Source organism: Rhopilema esculentum, chromosome 13 (assembly GCF_057945365.1).
Source record: "Rhopilema esculentum isolate cy_ngs chromosome 13, ASM5794536v1, whole genome shotgun sequence".
In the NCBI taxonomy this organism is placed as follows: domain Eukaryota; kingdom Metazoa; phylum Cnidaria; class Scyphozoa; order Rhizostomeae; family Rhizostomatidae; genus Rhopilema; species Rhopilema esculentum.
In genome coordinates this window covers 3,709,904-3,730,004 of record NC_142827.1, presented here as the reverse complement: position 1 = coordinate 3,730,004, position 20,101 = coordinate 3,709,904, and the positions used below count along the sequence as shown (strand labels likewise).

General features: G+C 35.3%; 1 protein-coding gene across 5 annotated transcripts in view; it reads right to left on the bottom strand.

Moving 5' to 3' along the window:
- LOC135692145 (putative transporter SVOPL) overlaps window positions 1-20,101 on the bottom strand; it is a 34,902-nt gene that overhangs the window by 2,791 nt on the left and 12,010 nt on the right. Inside the window, exon 1 of one of the 5 annotated variants that reach the window (XM_089112077.1) lies at window positions 18,029-18,670. The exons of 1 other annotated variant lie outside the window; for it this stretch is intronic. The gene's annotated coding sequence lies outside the window, so the exon portion shown is untranslated. Of the gene's footprint in view, window positions 1-5,504; window positions 5,647-7,530; window positions 7,800-14,960; window positions 15,129-18,028; window positions 18,671-20,101 lie in introns of those variants that run through there. 3 more of the 5 variants (XM_065210188.2, XM_089112075.1, XM_089112076.1) reach the window with 3 other exon arrangements.

Here is a 20,101-nt window from a genome sequence, read left to right as displayed (position 1 = left end):
TCAAATCAATACGTTAAAGTTTAAAGAAGCACGTCGCAGCCAAAGATATCGTTTTTTCCTGAATGATTTTCAAATAATCCATTGCCTACACATATAAGTTCATGAATGGAAACACCAATTATATAGAAAGTTTTCTAGTAAAAGATTTTAGCGTTAGATTTTTGGTTTTTAAGAGTTATGCACAGTCGCGACCTTGTTTTTGATTTTCAAAATGGCTGAATGAATATGCATCGAAATCTTCCAATTATTCTTTTGTTCGAATTCCTTTATCTTTCCAGCAGCTATGCCTTTGCACTTAGCAATGCGAATGGCTTAGGGAAAAATGTACAAATTGCTTTTTGAGTGTATGTCATTCGCTAAATAAATTGTCAATGAAGTCAAAGTATTGCTGGTAAAGGGAGCTCATATGAAAGGTCCGCCACAAAAATTTGATATCCAACAAATAACGAGATATCTTATCATTCATTTTTAAAAAACTCTCGCTGGGTATACTGCAATGAAAGCTTCGATCAAACAATAGAAAGACAAAAAATAAATCATTTTCACCTCGAATAACCCCTTAATTCGCCACGTGCCCTGTAAAATTCGGCCCAAAATACTTTTCAAATTATCTTTTAAAAAACCAGTCAAGTTTTTTTTTGGATGAAACAAGTTGCCTAATATCTAGAGATAGTAAGCCAAGTCTCCATTCCAACGCAGAGAGATGTTTCGTGTAATGCAACATTTGCAACTTTGCATACTAGAATGTCAGGGAACGTCTCTTTAAAGAAAACGAAAAACTTCGTGCCGTCTTATATGCGGATTAATACTAGAAAGAGTTTCGCTTGTATGATAAGAGTTACTTATTTGGTTCTTCAACAACACATAGAAATGTATTATTATGATAATGGCTTTGAAAAAGGCAAACATTTTAAGACATACTAAGGCCTTTTATCGGAGAACACTTTTCAGAGTATAAGGCGTAAAAAAATGATTGAAATTCTCGAAATGTCAAGCTGGGGGTTTAAATATATATATATGTTTATATGCTTGCAATTTAGATTTAATTGCAGAAATAACACATTTTTGGTAACAGATTTTATCTGATCGTGCAGAATCTTCAGGCATTTTGCATAAAAATATTCTTGTCTAGAATATTTGAATCAATTCTGTTCTGTTCAAGAATTTTATTCTGAACTAGAAAGCTCTAATTCAAATTGGATGAAGATTGTACACGATCAGGTAAAACTGGTATCAAAAATGTGTTATTTCTGCGATTAAATCTAAATTCCAAATATCTATCAACTGCTTTTTGCGCAATATCTACATAAATCTATGTTTATATATATGTATACAAAAGCACTAGACTATATTGTTCTTTGAAACTTTGAATAGATGATTAGTGAAAAAACAAGTTGATTAACTTTTCGCGATATGCTTCTTCAAAATCAATTTCTGGACAATCATAAAAACAGCAACAATATAATCTCAACTAAATGCAACCTTCTTAAAAAGCAAAGATAAGACACAACTACAAAACTCGTCAAGCCACCACAAATCAATTCTCTCTTCCCATGGTGACAACAGAATGTCAAAAAAAATTTATTACCTTTAATGACATCAAAATATGGAATCAAATTCTACTATAAATTTGCTCATGTCATAAAAAAACTGTTTAATGAAACTCTCTTTAAATGGTTAGTGCAACACTATTAGAAAATTCAAAAAGAACATTCTATTATGACTAAAAAATTCTTACCCCTCCCCTAATACATTTACCAATCAATCCCATCATCAAACGACCGTGCCCTCCCATTTCCGTTTTTCTTATTTTCTTTTCATTTTACTTTCTTCTTTTTGTTCTGTTTCTGTTTAAAAAACTTTAAATAAAACTTTATAGAATTTAGCTCGTAGTCTTGATATCTTTCATTTACAAGCATATATCACATTTTATTTAAACGTTAATGTTCATGTATTCATTGTATTAACTATTCAATAAAAGAACACTGGGCCAGAAAACCTCTGGGTTTGTCTCAATGTCTTTGGCAACATTTAATGAAAATTGTATCCCTACAATAAACTTTATAATTGTTAGTTATTTTCGTATACTTTTAAAAACTGTAGTAAAATTTGTTGTTGAATGAAAAGATTTTGATTTGATTCAATCAGTGGATATTATAAATATGACTGTATGAAATGAGGCCGCATGAACAAATGGCTCCTTATGAAGCGTAACATAGCAACGCCTAGGTTCCGATTCAAGAATCTTGATATCGTCTTTCAGGTGAAAACGACATTCAAATGATTTATAAGCATAGACCTGATTTTTTTCAAAGTGTCTCTTTTCTCTTCATTATCACATTATTTTAGCCTTTCATCTAATTCTACCTGACGGTGTTCTCATCCTTTTGCTACCGCATGCTATTTATATACCAACTTTAAGCAAAATTGTTTGATATACAAATTAGCCAGCAGGATAAAAATTTTGGGACATCTAGAGATCACGAAAACAATTCCCATGACAAACAGCTATGGCTTCTAAGTTTAAACAAAAGCAGCCAGACTTGAACTAAATTTTCAACTATCTGGCTAAGCTGACTAAATGAACTATCAGCTAAAATCAATCCACAACTGGGTTTCCATTTTCACCGTTGCAAAACTTCGTACTCTCCTAATCTTGGTAAAAATGGCTCAAATATGATTATAATTTTCTTGCGATCAAAATGTTCTTAGGTACATAAAAAAGATTAAGCATTCGTATCGTATTTGTATCCTAGTGACAGTGCTGTAAAGTATTAATACCGCCCTACAACTAACGATAATACGATTAGCAAATAAATTGAGTACTAGAATGAAAATAAAATAGTTTGAATGTTAAAAAAAAAATAACAATTAGTTTCAACATTGAAACTATTCTATTTTGATTCTGGTACTCAATTTATTTGCTAACTATATTATCGCTAATTTGGATGAAGCACCACATGCAGCTTACATATTCAATTGAATTTCGCCATGTAGCTAATAATGTAGACCTAATGATATCAATCTCGAGGTATTCATCCAATTTCATCCAGGTATCTATCAAATCCAGGACTAAACGTAGCAAGAGGAAGATATTTTGTCTGTTTCGCTCCGTCTGTGTAAAAGATTGTGTAAGTCATAAATTCATATCGTTATCTCCCACCGCCTAGTTGTTTCTATTTCCATTTGCAAGCCTCTGCTTTTTCTTATTTGTATAACAATGCGCTTGTTGTGGTCCACTATGAAAACAGATTATACAACCACAGTAACTAGTTTTTTGTATTCAGGCATTTGTGGCCTAGCCGTGAATCGAAAAAGGAGCATTCAGGTTGAAACAACCCAGTTGAAATGACCATTATTAAATAAACAGAGATTCTACAGCTAAGACTTTTAAGGATATTTCTGTCTTGAAGATTTCGAGTTTGATACAAGGATATTTAGAATTTGAAGCAATGGATGTTTTAAGTAAGGTTGAAATGCAACAGAAAGATGGTTGACGAGTTGGGGAAGATAGCTATACTAAGAAACTAGATACAGAACATACCGATGTGATCTTTCAAAAGATTTTCAACTGAAAACTAAGCCTTTAATCACACACACTGATCAAACACAAAATTTATATCACGATGGATGTTGAAATCAAACAGAAAATCGCAAATAGCCACAGACATGTTAACAAACAAATCAGTTTCTTTTGAATAGAGTGATTCAAAAGATATTCAAATAATTTACTCAAATGTTGTAAAATTTTGATTGGAGAGGCCTTCAAATAGTCAACAATGTTTCCAAATCATAAAAGATTCACTTATAGCGCATTCGTGGAAACAAAAAGCTAACCCTAGTTTGATTTATCATGTTGATTTAAACTTGTTAAAGTAAAATATTTTGTAATAAAAAAGATCAGAAATGTTTATTGAATGCAAAAAAGGAAGTTCCTATATGTTTTTGTCTCGTAACAAGCAAAAGGAAAAGACGTGTTTATCAAATATAAGAAGAAAAATTTTTTTGCGCGCTTGTTTCGTAACGAGCAAAGTTTAATCTAAGAATTCATTTTACTAATCTAAGGATTCCTTTTACTTTTGATCTTTAATGCAATTGATTGGCTCTTTATTCATTCTTAATTTTTTCTTTCAGAATATATGGCAGGTGTGAAATATCCGTTTCGCTGTTCTCATGTGATTATTGAACATGCGTTGAGGCCTTTTAAACAATCAGTAAGAACTTCTGATCAGAATTTTGATAAGACGGGTTTTCAACAAAAGGCTTCAATTTTTAATTTTAGATTTGAAGGAACACTTTTGAGAAAACACAAGTCTTTCCCAAAATCTTGTCGCCTCATCATGATTAAAAGTGTTATACAACTCTTGGCTGATTTGTACCACTTGTGGCTGTTTTATACCAATTGAAAATGCGTTGTACCACTTGTAGATTCTTTGCACTTCTTGTAGATGTTTTGTACCATTTGTGGATGTTTTGTACCATCTGTGGATGTTTTGTGCTATGTGTAGATGTCTGGTACCATTTTTGGATGTTTTTTGCCGCTTGTAGATGCTTTGTGCTACTTGTGAATGTTTCGTACCACTTGCAGCTGTTTCAAACCACTTGCAGCTGTTTTATCCTATTTTTGGATGCTTTGTACCACTTGTAGATGATTTGTACCACTTGTGAATGATTTGTTCCTCTTGTAGATTCTTTGTACCACTTGCAGCTGTTTTGTACCACTTATGGCTGTTTTGTACCACTTGCAGCTATTTTGTACCACTTGCGACTGTTTTGTACTACTTGCAGCTATATAGTACCACTTGTAGATGATTTGTACCACTTTTGAATGATTTGTTCCTTTTGTAGATTCTTTGTACCACTTGCAGCTATTTTGTACCACTTGCGACTGTTTTGTACTACTTGCAGTTATTTTGTACCACTTGCGGTTGTTTTTTTACCATTAGGTACTTTGCATCATTTTCTTCAAGTTGCTACTCACTTTTGTTTTCTCCAATCAATAGTTATTGTCAAATTGAAACATGTTAAATGAATCATATTTCAGTAAAATAGCTTAAAACTCAAAGAATACAATACGGTGCTTAAATAAAGTCGATATAAAGATATAAGGAGTTACAGCCCTAAGGGAAAACAGCTAAATTGATTGAGTTCCAGCAGTAACTTAAAGGAAAAGAGCTAACCGTTTGCATGAGTTTCCCACAAAATTGAACTTAGGAAGCTAAAAGTTAAGGCAGAAAGCATTTATGAACTGCCAAAGTTTCCTAACACATACTCCTGCCGGAAAATAGCTGAAGAGAAAATCAATTCGACTTTTCATTTTTGTTTCAATGAAAACATTGAAAATATTTTTCTGTTGTCTGTTACATGCCTTAAGGTGCAGCCTCTAGAATGTCTTCGCAATAATTCCATCGAGGAAAAATGTCGCTTCTCCCTTGATTTCGAATAATTTACCAACGGTTATTTGTTGTAGCTATAACTGACAAGATAAATAATATTTACTTTACCGAGCATCTCTCAAGCCTCAGAACACGTCATCTTGTAGCGTTTGTCAAACTTCTTCGGTTTTTTTCGTAGAATTTCACTAGGAAGATGTCAATTTACATACGGTGACTTCATGATTGCATCGATCGTTGCCAGAGACCGGTTGCATTTAAATCTGATTTTACATACATTATTTATTAAGCGGCTCGCGTTTTTACGACCATTTTAATTTCATAAATCGATTTCATAAATTTCATGAATCGCTGCCCAAAACACAATGCTGTTGCAAACGAATTGCATGGGAATGACTTTTTAACAGCGACAGATCTGTTATTTGTAAATCACCTACGAAATTCAGAAATAGACTGAAAACTGACCCATTCAATAATTTGTTGCATCAAAACCTAATTTCACAATAATAGTCCTTTACTGTTGGACAACTTTCGATTAACCTGCAATTAAGAGTTCTCTGTTTCAGTGTCAAGTATGTACACAGTTGCGTTTTATGGCTAATGGCTTGAAATCACTTTGACTAGGAATCTATTAAAAGGCGAGGCGCATAGTTTTCGCTTTGCTAATTGGCTTCTTAAAAAGATATGATACAGGCGATTCTTGTTCAATCCGCAAGTTGCTTTACTTTCATGGAAACGCCCAGATAAGCGGGCTTAAATGTACAACCAACTTTATGATATCTACTCGAGTTGTGTGATTTGCTTCGAAAGAAGTTTATAATCAAAAAGAGAAACTCAGGATTTGCTAAAGCGCTCATTCGAAATTATATGCCCTTATTCCTTATACTTTATCTTTTGTATATTCGAATTCTCATATACTGAACGCTCAACAACAAATCCATGTCAACAACAGACCCCTATTTACATAAAGAGGATGTGGGGACCCGGAGGGTTGAAATATACAAACAATAGCTTGTGACCCCACACTCAAACATCGTTCACTAAAGCAAGAACAGAATCGTTGATTGTAAAAAATTGTGTTGATATAAAAGAAGTATTTGTTAATGTAATGATACTCTCAGTTAGTAGCTTAAAGCAAAACAATCCTGTTCTTAAAGCATCTCAAAGCTCAAGGAAAAACAATCTAAAACAATCCAAAACAAACCAATTAAAATATTTGATCAAAAAAGGATACCTTATCAAAAAATTAATTTTCTTACTCCATAGAACATGAACTACGCAAATTTTACTCGGCATAAAACAATTACTCCATAACCATCTGTCAAAATCCTTACTATTCAATGCTCGTGCCATTATTCCTTTCGAGTTACTTTGATTCGCATTTGCGTTTGAATTTTAGCTTACTTATATTCATTATTCATTCGACGTTTAAACCCTGAGGAAGAAAACTCTGAGGTGTTGGAAGAAAAATACTAAGTATGTTATACGTGTTACCGTCAGGTACAAATAGCTTATTCTACTTCTCAAGTAGAATTACTTCTTATTTTACAAGGCTTGCTGATGATAAAATTTGAATCAAACTATTTCAAATCTAAAATGCAATATAGGAATATTGTTCCCTTAATAGGAAAGATCCCATTTTAGATACGAGTCAAACAAAAACACAGACAAATTTATGACTAAGCTTATTGTTCTTACATCCAACTTGAAATTTTATCTTACTTTTAGACCACGATGGAATGCAGTATTCTAATTCTTTCACCTAGAAACATCTTTCAAGATAAAGCGAGGTTTTGAGAACTTTTTGGAAGCATATTTCGGTTTTCTTTATCGACGATTCTTCATTGTGATCTTTACCGAAGTTTGAATAAAGATATAAATACTTTAATTTACTGTCAAAGATTTTTGTCTCAAATAGCTCAACCAAAACCGTCTGCATGATCTAACTTAGGAGAATTCTCCTAAGTTAAAAACTCCTCTTTTTTGTTATAAGAACTTTCAAAATGTTTTACGAACGAACTCGATGTATTCCGATAAAACTGACGAATGTTTTCAACTATGTTGATGATTTTATCATACCGGATAAGTTTCCCAGTTATTCAAATTCCAAAGATACAAAATTAGTAAAAAAACTAACCTCTTTGTGTGTTTGCGAAATTCTTTGTGGATTATAGAATAAATTCATGAATTTTTGTGACAACTAATGGTCAAGTGCTGATGACGTTGAGCAGAGAAACAGCTGGTAAAATATTATCCAAAACCATGCGAACGAGCATAACATTTGAAGTGTCTTTTCCCATATACACGTGAGCAAGCATAGAACATCTTAGGTTTTCGTACATCTCCATCAAGTGAAGCGAGGAAGTCATGCCTAGACTTTGAAATTTAGACAGAGACGGAGATGAGCGAAACCATTTAAAGTTATAAAATACAATATGTGCAATGATTTATTCATGAAACGGTGTTGTGTGGAGATGCATAGCCTTATTGGCTCTTCAGCGTGTTGCTTCTTAATTTTCTTTATCATTCTTTCATACCATATTGATTAAGCATCTGGAACTCTACCATGTATATGTTTGAACACAACAGGTATTGAAAAAGACGATCGCGCTGCCATAATGCAGGCTTTGATGCTAATGCCTTATTCATTAACTGATATGCACCAATGATAGAATTTTAATCATTGTCTTATGAAAGACCTCATTTAGGCTACCCATCTTCTTGAGCAAAAATAATTTCTTGTTTTTTTCTTTTCCGCTAATTAAACTCGCGCTAGTGTCTGGACATGAATAAAGATTGTTTTTTGAGAGACCCTGTTTTCAAAATAATTTCCTTTTGCGTAAATGAGAATCTACCTCACTAATTATTTGTTGATATTGTCAAGCAAAATATTTTTTCTCCATTTCTAGATCTCATTCAACCTTAAATAATTGGCTAGCCTAGTAGCTAAGATGTTTAGTTTCGTGACGTCAGTTCGCTTTGAATTAAGTTTTTGTTGATCTTTGGTTTTGGCCGCGGAGGAGCATGCAAGGTGTTAAATCAATTAGCATGAATTTAATTCTGTTTTAATTGTTGCTTACTTTTGTAATCAAACATTATAGCAAGTCAATGATCCACTACAGTAATTCATTTAAACAAGAAACAGGATAAAGGAGAATAATTTTCTTTCAGGGGTTCTTAGAGGACAGCACTGGCCAACACAAAAAAAAAATATCTTGACAATTTGTTAGTTTTTACTAGTTTTACAGATTATCGCTGCCAGAATAAGTTTACAATGTAGTTGATAATCAAACAGTTTTCAAATAAAAACAGTCCTATGTTCCGTGGAGTAATGGTTTCTTTTTTTTATATTGTCATGTTTCTGATCTGACGTCATTGCCAAATGATTTAAGCAGCCTCGATTGAAATCGAGTAAATAGACAAAGCCGTTAAGGAAGAATTAGCAGAAAGAAAATCAGCAGCATGGCAAATGATCTAGAAAAGTGGCAGAACAAGTGAAAAGAATCATGTCACAGAATTACTGAATGTATAAAGAGGAAATATATTCCAGATGGAAGATACTCGGGATCGGCTGCCCCGCCGGCTTCTGTGAATCCTGCAATGAGTGCTGTGATAATAAAAAGAAACGGACGGGAACAAAGCAAACCGACAGCAAGAATCCAATATTAGAATTTTACGATAAATTAAACGTGAAACTAATATCTTGGCCCGGCTTACGAGGCTTCTTCAGTGTAAGGAGTACCTCCATTTTAATTGCTTTCACAATATGTTGGCTTTCCTTGCCCTCTTCACTACATCTTGTTGGTAAACGCCAAGCAATGACTTGGCAATTAAACAAGTACACTATAGCAATCTACAATGCCCGCCAAAAGCGTTGAACAGTCCAATCATCTTTCCTACTAAACGTCTCCCCTCCCCCCCCTTATACAATGTTGAATTCCGACTGGAAAATGACAACAGATGTATGTTGGAGCGCAAATTGTGTAACCCACGTTTAGCGACATGTTCGTCTTCCTTCACAACATTGTTTAAGGGGGGAGGGGGTTCCGTCTTCTTGAAATAGCGAAATGAACTGAAAAATATTCATTTATTACAGTACAATCTCGGTGTTCCAACTACTTTTGGGCGCGCATCGTATATATAACTATATTTAACTAGGCCCTAATTCGTCTCCAATTTACATATTAACAGAAATTGCTTCAAACGATTTGAGCTGGTGTATAGAATGGACGAATTAACAATTTTAACAAAGACAAAAACATATTGTGTCTATTACAGATAATATATTGATGGCATAAAACTCGAGGCTAATTAATTTGGCTTATAAATTGAAATTCAAGCACAAATTGAACCAAACAGAGAAGAATTAATCATGATTGCAGTAGGATTTCCTTCATGATACCAAATGAATAAGATCCTTTTATGATTAATGAAGCAGTCGTCAAATGCGCTTTTTATAAGCTTCTCAAAAATTTCGATCAATTTTGTTTGAAATGTAAAATCAAGATTCCATTGGAGAAATTTCTGATCACCTTTCCAAGCTCTAACGGACGACAATTAAACGACAAAAATGATCTATTATTCTTTACAACGTTGTTTGAGTTGTGGCGTCATTCCTAATGATTATTAGAAAGAAATCAATAAAGAACTTTTTAAGGTTTCTAATAGACGAATAAATTGTAGGTCCATGGCTTTTAGTTCGAAGAACCCAAGAATCATCCATTATCAACATTTAAAATCATACTATATTCTGAGTCATAACTGACACCATTTAAGTAAAAACATAAAAGCAAATTTCAATGTTTCTCTTTAAAGATGCTATAATATTTAAAATCGGTGGCATTAGTTTTGAGATGACAAACAAACCGCATAACAACCTAGACAAAACTATTTCAGAAAATTTCTGTCTACATTTCTTAAAGATAGACCAGAAGGTGCTTAGACTTCCTGTTGAAATATTCACGATGAAATTACAAAGAAGAACAGGAAAGAATCACTACTTGCTCATTGATTCGTAAACAAGAAATACTGAATGTTTTTAAGGCCTTTTTCATATCAGGAAATCTCAACTCGCTTTCGTGGATGATTCTATACGCAAAAGGATTTTTAGCTGGATTCATTTCACTTGTGAATTTAACTTGATCAGATTTAAGCACAAAAGTTCATGTAGGCCTCAAAGGTAATCTGTCTCGTTGTGGATTGGTTAAAGAGAACAATAGCTGGAACAATAGCCTAAACACGATTCCAGCGCTCTACCATATTTTTTACAATGCGATAAATTAAAGGCGGACTGGAAACAATAAAATTCCCTTTGTTCTTATAATCAATAAACGTCATGACAGATTGCCTTTAATATCTATTGAAGAAACGATGCTACTTGGGTGGGCAGTTTTGATGGTATGATAGTAATCTAAGCAGCTTTTAATAGTTTGATCTTTAGCAGTTTTATGCAGAATGGTAGATTTTCATGGGATGATAAATATTTGAACAGTTTTTGGGATATGATAGTAACTTCGGCAGTTTTTCAAATAATGTCAACAATTTAGGCACAGGCAGTTTTTGATAGCACGATGATTAGCCAGTGAAGAACTAAATACCACAGGAGTGAATCTAGACATTCGCACCGTTCGCACATGCGAGAGTCAACGTTGAAATAATATTAGGAATCTGTCTCAAAAACATCAACTTTCTCTAAGTTTAGCGCTTGAACTGTGCTCTGCACAGCAACCTCGATGCCACGAGGAGGCTCGAAGAACTCAAATCGGAGTTCGCCGAGTCTCCTCCAATTAGGATTTATTGGCTGCCACTTGACAAATCAAGCGCAAGAGCGCGGTTTTCGAACTGCGCGGTGTTCTTTGATCTCTTAACAGTTCGATTCTACTGAAATGGCTAGTCGGCCTAAAAAGGAGGAGTTCTTATCGGCAAGACTTACGTTGCTTGTTCAAAGGAAACGAAATAGCGCGATGTCGAGCGCGATGCCAACAAACCAGAAATAGAGAATTTTTACGTTGACTTGATATTTCTGATTTCGAAGACATTTCTAACGAAGCTATCCAACAAGCCAATGATCATGATAGCCTGCCCGAAGATAAAGCGAATGTCGCAAGCACGTCTGTCGAAGGAATGCCAGAAACTGACAGAATACAAGGCATAGAATATGTTAATGTTATTCACAACACCAGCAGGAAAGTTGTGCCGATTCTAACAGGTAGGTTTTTGACAAGACATTTACTATTATCATGTTTTGACTCACTGTTTTGACATTTACTAATCAAGTTAAGCCTTGCTTAGTCATGCTGTGAACATGTTTTACTACTCTTACACTGAATACGTAATGTGGCCTAGTATTATATCCTGGTCGTATAAGTTGTTTTGTTATGTTCGTTCAACCGTAGTTTATCTTTCAAGATACTCTCCGTGGCATTCTAATAGTTTTATGACATACTTGTTGGGCCTAAACATTCGTTCGGGCTTACTTCTGTTTAATAGGTCAAATCAATCAGTTGCAATGTGTTCAGGCATGTTCCAGGCTACGCAGAAAGTTTTCCTTCTATCAAAATTGCTATTTTTCTTCTTAAATGAGTTATTTTACTCTGTCAGTAATTGGTATCAAACAGAGAAGCGCTTCTGGTGTGTGACCGCCCAGGAAGGTTTCTTGCAACAAATGATCAAAACGAGGCTATCGGGCAATTTATAACGTTAGTGAGACTTTAAATCCAATCTCTAATTCTATATTCCATTCTCGATCTTGATTCAACCTGATTCGAATCTCTAAGCATCCTGGCTGAAAAACATCAGAGTACCAATGTAGATAGATATTTCGGTGCACAGTATGGTAAGTAGCACGCTCGCACCGATTCGCACAGCTTTTGTTTAAAAATATCTAGCCAATCAAATCGCTAGATAGTGCGGACTTCGGTGCACAGTATGTTTTTAGTAAGGTCGCACCACTGGGTAAAGATTAATCTGTCCTAAGTATGTGCTTTGTACAGTTCTGAGCCTATCTATACCTGGCATGGAGACGTTTTTCACTAGAGAAAAGGAATTTTGTGTTATTGAGTCGACGGGCTACATGTAAAACGTATGCGCTAAACCTGGTGATTCAGTGATTGGGAAGAGAAAGGTCGCTAGATTTTCAGTAGCATTCGACATGGGATACATTATATCCTCGATGGAACGAGGGCCTACGAATGTCAATCAATGCACTGGACTGGGACGATACCTGTGAATTGGCTCTGGCGAAGAAATTATGCTCGGGACGCAGTGAGATTTTAGTTTGAACAAAACTTTTAGAGTGAATATTTCAATGTGGATTTCAGTTCCTTTTCAGCTTTGGGATATTTCCGGGTAAAGTTTACTTGGGTATTCCCCTGATTTCGTTTAGTTATTTATTATTGTTTATTATTTATTTATTAGTCACTGACACAGGTTTCTATGAATATATTAGTGAAAATTTGTTCAATTTGATTAGTTCTGGAAATTTGTTGCAAATATGTTCCTTATTTGTTCGCGAAACTTGGTTTGTCATCGTACAGAATTAAACCAGACTTAACAAATCGAGAGACGACTTGAATTTCTGCCTGATTGTGAAAGGAAAAACCACGTGAATACGCTTAAAGCCCTGGCAAAACGACTAAACATTTCACTAAACATTTCACTCAACTTTTGTTTAGTCAAAAGTTTAGTGAAAAGTTTAGTCGTTTTGCCACCCTGTTTAGTGTTGTTTAGTCGTGTTGAGTGTTGTTGAGCAAAGTTTGATACTGGTCAAAAATGTTTAGCGTTGTTTAGTGTTTTTTAGCAAATTTTTAGTCGTTTTGCCACCAATTAAACATTTGTTGTGATCGCGCAAGCGCACTAGTTGTGGGAATCCAAAGGTTTTCGTCTGTTTACGTTGGTTTTCCTGTCTCTACGTGACTCAAAAAGCCTTTATGAGAATCTGCATTTCTCGTTGTACGCTACTGTGTCTTCTTCAACAGTCAACTTTGTTGCTAATGTGCTAAAAAGTCTTTTCTTTCCTCGTCGCTTCATCCAATACTTATTTTTATCCACTGCTTGTGCATACAACAAAATAAACCAAAAGCAAATTCCTATACAAGATCCCCTACAACCCAACAGCATCATAGACAGCTCGCAGTTCAAACAAGTTGAGTGAAGTTTAGTGAAAAGTTTAGTCACGTTTTACCACCCTCGCTAAACTTCGCTCAACTTCACTAAACAAAAGTTCAGTGAAATGTTTAGTGAAATGTTTAGTCGTTTTGCCAGGGCTTAAGAATTTTAAGTTGTTCCTTGCTTTACGCTTGGCGCAGAAATAACCCAGTATTCTGCTGTTCAAATGAAAAGGAAGTGAATATTCTTGTGGTCAAAAATGATATTTCCGACCACACCCTTGTGTGCGACAGTCGGAATACTTTCTGGGTCCGCCCCTGAAATACCTGTCAAGACTTTCTGGCGATTTTCAAGTTATATGGCAAACGTCGTAAATAAGGCGTATGAATGACAAAAGTATGGGTTTTATTTGTAACTGCCGTTCTACACACAAACATATGGTCCGTTACCGGAGATCTTACGGCAAAACACCACAGTAGCTTGCCAGGTGTGAGAACAGGATTTGAAAAAGCATACTAACAGAAATTGTAAACGCATTCTACATTCAGCGTAGGACTCAAATTCGCAACAAGATACAGGGCTTTATCAGAGCACATGAAACGAACGAGTCAAGTATGCCGGGGCGAAATATTAGTATTCCCTAAATTCAATTTATTTTGAAAATTTTATCTCGTTACATTGGATTCTCGTCGTCGTATTGCTTTGTTCCAGAATATCTTCAGGAAGAATATACCGATTCAAAGTCATTTTTTGTTATGTCAAAGTCAGTTTTGGCACATTCTTGATAGCGCGACAATCTTCACCGACGAGTGGCATTCAAAGACATTCACCCAACCGGTAACAAGAATTTTTTTATTAGCCAGTTGACACCAAAATAGCTTACGTTCTCGTCCTGATCAATTGGTCCATTCCATCATGGGTATCAACAGCTTTCAAAAACAAAAGCAAGTCGGAAATTCCAATTTGATTGGGCATTTATTGGTTGCATCTTAGCTAACCATCATTTTGACGTTCAAGGAATCTGCAAATCCGACGCGAATAACTGGACTGTGAAGGATATGTGACTCATTTGAAAATAACATAATTTCGTATGTTTAAACTGGATATACACTTCAACTAACAATGTTTTTTTCAACTAACAATGTTTTTTCAACTAACTATGTTTGTGGTACAGTAAAGTAATGTAAGTAACCTAAAACACAACCTAACCCACATTAACTAATATTTAATTCACTAATATGAATTTACATACATATAAATATTTACTTGAGTTTCATGACATATTACCAGTTTCCCGAATGGCGATTTTTTAGGTAGCGAGTGAATAGTTTCTCCCACACACTGCGTCAGCCTATTTTACTGTTCTCGATTTTTTGCCTGCCAATTTCAGCATCTCAGAAATGTAATGTAAGAAGAAGTGATTAAATCAAAACCTGATAAAGTTAAGTAAGAAATTCCTACCAGATCATGTCAAGTATAAGCATCCAGAGGAAGTTTGCCAGCCCAATGAAGTAGAAACAATAATTTCTTCAACCATGCTTTAACGATATGATTCCACAAGACCACAAGATCTACTGAAAACCTACTCACCTGTGCCAAATCGTATTCAGACAATAACCTGGAATAGCACAAGAGCAAAACGATTGGACGCTACTTTATCTTTCTCTTTGGGGTCCTTTGCGCAAATATCTATCTATCCTGAGCAGGAGCGCCGGAAGCATTTTGAGGCGGCAGGGGCAGTTACTCAAAAAGGGCACATTTTCAATGACTACTATTAGAATTATAATAAAAAATGACATAACATAATACTTTGGTAACGATATAACGTTTAATCAAAAAGGCCATTCTAAAACTTCCCATTCTGTTGTTTAGGCTTTTGCTGGGTGGGAAGGGGGGGGGGACCCTAACATGTTTGAAGGTAGGTGGACGTGTAATGTTTTAGGGGTACTTTCTGAAAAATGCGGAATTGTTGGTATCAGTTTTTGAAATATGTGCAGAACAATGGGTACCATTTTCGAAAAATGTTGCAAAATTATTAGAAGGGAGATTGAGCATTAATAAAATGAATGTCCAGTTAGAAATGAAAGTATGAAATATGTGCAATATTGAGATTTTTGGCAAAGGACAAACAGTTTGCTGGTTTTATTGTGCTTTAAAAATTTTATATGCTTTGCGGAATTATGGGTATAGTTTTCATCATGATTGCGGAATTATGGTTCACATTTTTCAGACATGTACGGAATTATAGGTCCGAACTTTTTAACCAAAATGACACGTCCCCGTTCAAAATAAGACTTAGTTAATCCCCCCCCCTCCCTAACCCCGTGAGCTGTTGGCTATCGTGTCGTATCACGCTGCATTGTGCTAAAAGTGCGTTCTGCAGCTGCAGATGAAAGTGCAAATGAATTGTACAATTGCAATGACTTGTGCGCTCTGGCAAACATTCTTTATGGCGTTAAATTGAAGTCATGATTGATCAAAGGGTTTCCATCTTCGTTACCCTCTTTATTGGTATGGCATCTTTTTTCTTATAAATTCTGATGACTTTGCTAAAGTTCACCCCATTTTTAAAAGCTTTAAGATTACTTCCATTGAAGGTTCTACTAGTTAGCTTGGATTAGTGTTGCGTATTGCATTAGTGTTTGACATTCTCTACCAGAGTCCGTTAAAAGAGGCCCTATCTCAGTTTTCTCTTAGGACCCTAGATGCCTCCGTTACGCCACTCACCTTATTCTACAGTAATTTCCTACATTTTAGAACATTATTTTTTGTTCCTCTAGACCCTCCGCCTTTTCATGAGGCTGTTGCCGCCTTTGTATTACACTAGCTCATTTAGTTACAGTTACTGCAAATGAATTTTTGGACTGCATGCATGTCTTTGATTTCATAAGATTATTTTTTGGCAAGTGGGGTTCTTGATGAGCAAGTAACCCTATAGCCGGCTCTTTTGATTTTATAACCTGACTATTTTCAAACTATCCATGTTTCAAAATATTCAAGGGTGACGTCCACAACTATGGTGTCACATAAAAGGTGTTATCTAGAATAACATGCTAGCTCACTTGAAAAGAACTATGCTAGGAGCAGGGGTGTAGTGTCAAGGGGGTTAATGGGCTGAGCTGAGCCCTTTTTTAATGTCTACAATAATTTTATAAGCCCCTCCCTCGTATAAGCCCCCTCCTCGAATAAGCCCCTATCCAAATAAGGGCTAATTCGAGGATTTACAGTAGTGTACAGAATTGCACTGGCGTGTGGTAATCCTTCAGAACCATGACATACATGGATGCCCTAAGAAGGTTTCAGTAGCAACAAAATGATGCTGAAAAGTTGCTTTAACTATCTTCTTTACCTCAAACCGAAAAACTTAAACTTGAAGTGTAATTTTAAAAATAGGCGTTTCCATCAGTTTCTAGACACACGAAGGGTGTAGCATAAAAGTTCAATCAATACCTACCCCCCACCCCCATTTTAGCCGCTTAAATCCGTATATGGCTTTTATGGAGTATGAATAATTATTAGATTCATAACAACGTACATATACATACTGTAAATTCTCTTTTAATACACCCGGAAGCATGTTGTTTTTCAACATTCTAAGGGGGGGGGGGGGCTTATCAGGGGGAGGGCCTTAAAAAGAATTTACGGTAAGTTAGGCAAAAAGTGGACAAAAGACCAAGTTTCACGCATTTCTAACATAAAACAATCAACTGCACAAAAGACACAGAGAAAGAAAGTTACAAACGGGATGTAAACAAATCAAATCGATCACACTATTCAGAAGTCAATCGCATGAATCCATGCAGACAAAACAGCAGATAAAATCAAACTTATCAGAAAAAATGGAACAAACAAACGTTCCACCTCGAAGAAGTAACACGTAATCTAATTAAAGGAGAACAGCAAAAAAAGAGTCAATTATCTAATTCTTAAAAACATGAGTAAGCAAGATCCTCTAGGATGACCGCGTTAGTCAAATAACATGCATGCATAATTGATTAGGGGATCACAGCTCATCAAAATTTTTCACTTTTTGCATCTCAAAGATGTGGTTCTGTAACAATACTAGATTGACAATTAAGGTTAAAGAAGCTGAAAAGGGTGAAAAATGCTGTTGTCCTGGACCAAGATCCATCGTATTCTCCAGGACGACCCTACCTGTTTTGAAACCTGACAATTTCGAACAGGGATCCTCTATGAACCTCTCAAAATGGATGCTATTTCCTGTGAGACATAAATCAGTGTTGGTGTCTTTTAGGCCAATCAACCATAGAGGTTTATTTTGGTACATTTTAATTTGGCTGAAAATTTCAACATTGCTATTGTTTGTGTCAAATTAAAGTCCTCTAACATAAGTCATAGAATGACTAAGGCAGCCTGACAAAATATATACAGCCCCAAAAACAGTAGTAATTTTGTATTATTTATAATGTTACACTCATTCAGGGCTATCGGCCCCTGCATTCTTCATCACTTATATATGGCTTCTGATGTTTGTAACCACTCACTCTAAGAATTGCAAATTAACTTACCCTTAGAAAACATCTCCCAACCCGATGGTAATGAACCTTTGTTATCAGCATCAGTCAAAGTTTCTTTAAAGAGGTTCAGGATGTTTAAGACATCGCAGCTTTGAAGTCCTAATGAATGCCTCTTAGTAATTAGACAATGATGGATGTAAACTAAATCTTATATCTCCTGGTTTATACATTCTCCGCTCAGTAATGTAAAACGTCTATCGCTTTAAAGTGCAAGACATGCTACAACTCAAGGGCTACATGAATAGTGTTATTGAAAACAAATTACTTCGAATCCAATAGTCTTATCTTAAGATTAGTCTCTTGCATCACAATCACATTGTTTATACAAATATAATACCAACAATTAAAGGTTTTCGAAATATCCATAAATTTCATCAATTGTGGTGAACAGGACACGAGGCTCGGGATTTCTTCAATGGCGGTTTACTGGTTACAAAATAACTGCACCTTATCTCTAATTGGTTATTCTCAATTGTGTCCCTTTCAACATTCTCTCCACAACTGCCCGGATTTATGACTCATACTTTTCAAAAGCTACCAAATCGTCGGTCACAAGACATACCTGACATACCTGTCACCAGACATACCAGACATACCTGTCACCAACAAATTGGATAAATGATCTAGTGCTCCAATGGGATTAAAGCTATCAAAATTATAAAAGTCGTCCCAGCATTAAAAACTAGAAGAATGTTCCAATCTGGCCCAGTTTGAATTCAAGCCAGCAACTAATACTGTTAATAAAATCGAGAACAAAATACTGTTACAGAGTCAGAAAATCCTCAGCTTTTTCTAAGCAGAATGCTATTTCCAAGGAACTAAAAACTGGTGGGATTTAGTTGCTTTTCAAACGTCTTGATGCTTATATCAAGAAAAGGTATAAGCCAATAACGCTTTTGTCGAAATTTACGAGAGAGTTTTGGAGGGTCAGATAAAACTTCATAACCTTAGCATACATTTCTTCTGCGTGGATTTCGAGAGGGCTATGAAACCCAACATGCACCTTTACGACTCATCGAAACCTGCGAAAATACAATATATTTCGAAGGCTTTTGATTGCATTAATCCTGAGCTATTGATTGCAAAAATAAATGTTTTTGTTTCAGTGTGAGTGCATTGCGGTTGATCAATAGCTATCTCGATGAGAAAATGCAGAGGATAAAGATAAATAGGTCCTTCAGCAAATGGAGACAGACAGCGATGGTTGTACCACATGGTTCAGTCTTGGGACCTTTTATGTTTAATATAAACCCCACTGATCTCTTCATATTCTTTATAAGAGAACGATTTTATTATCGGCCACGCCTGGGAAAACGTTGGAGATGCCATTTTTAGAATTTGTTGACCTTTTTCAAAATTTTGGAAAAGCAACATTTTCAAGCAGCATTTTTGTAATGGATCTGATCAGCCCCCCCCCCCTCCTATAGGTCTTTCAATGGATTTCGATGAATTAGAAAATTGACTCTTGGGGAAGCTGGGGTGTAATAGTGTGACACGATCGTTGTTTGCGACAGGGTTGCCATTTGGGATTATTCAATCCCAGATTTCACAAAACAGGCACTGTGGAAAAGCTGTTAGGATCAGAAATTGTTATCTGTGATTCAAAGTAAAAATTGGGAATTTTTGGGATTATCAGACAAGAACGGGTTTTTTGTCATAAATGGTCCATGGATCTCTCAAATTAACTATTATACAACTCCTTTAGCACTACTAAAGACAATGTAGTGAGCCACAAAATAAAGAGCGATTGACTTGAATGTAAAATTTTGTGTAATTTATAGTTTTGTCTATGATTTGTTAAAATTTTGTAATGATTCTATTTTTCATTCCATAAAAATAAGCAATTTACTTTTCCTTTGTTTTTGTTATTGGCTCCCATTCAAATACTTTTGGGAGAGGAGTGTACATTTTATTTGATTTCATCTGAGTCTTCACATCGACTGTTACACTGACTGAAAATTTGAAAGTTATCTGCTGTTGATCTGGTTCATCATACTTCATACACAATGCCCATGTTGAAGCCTTCATACTTATATCTCAATTCTTATGGCAACTGACTCGACT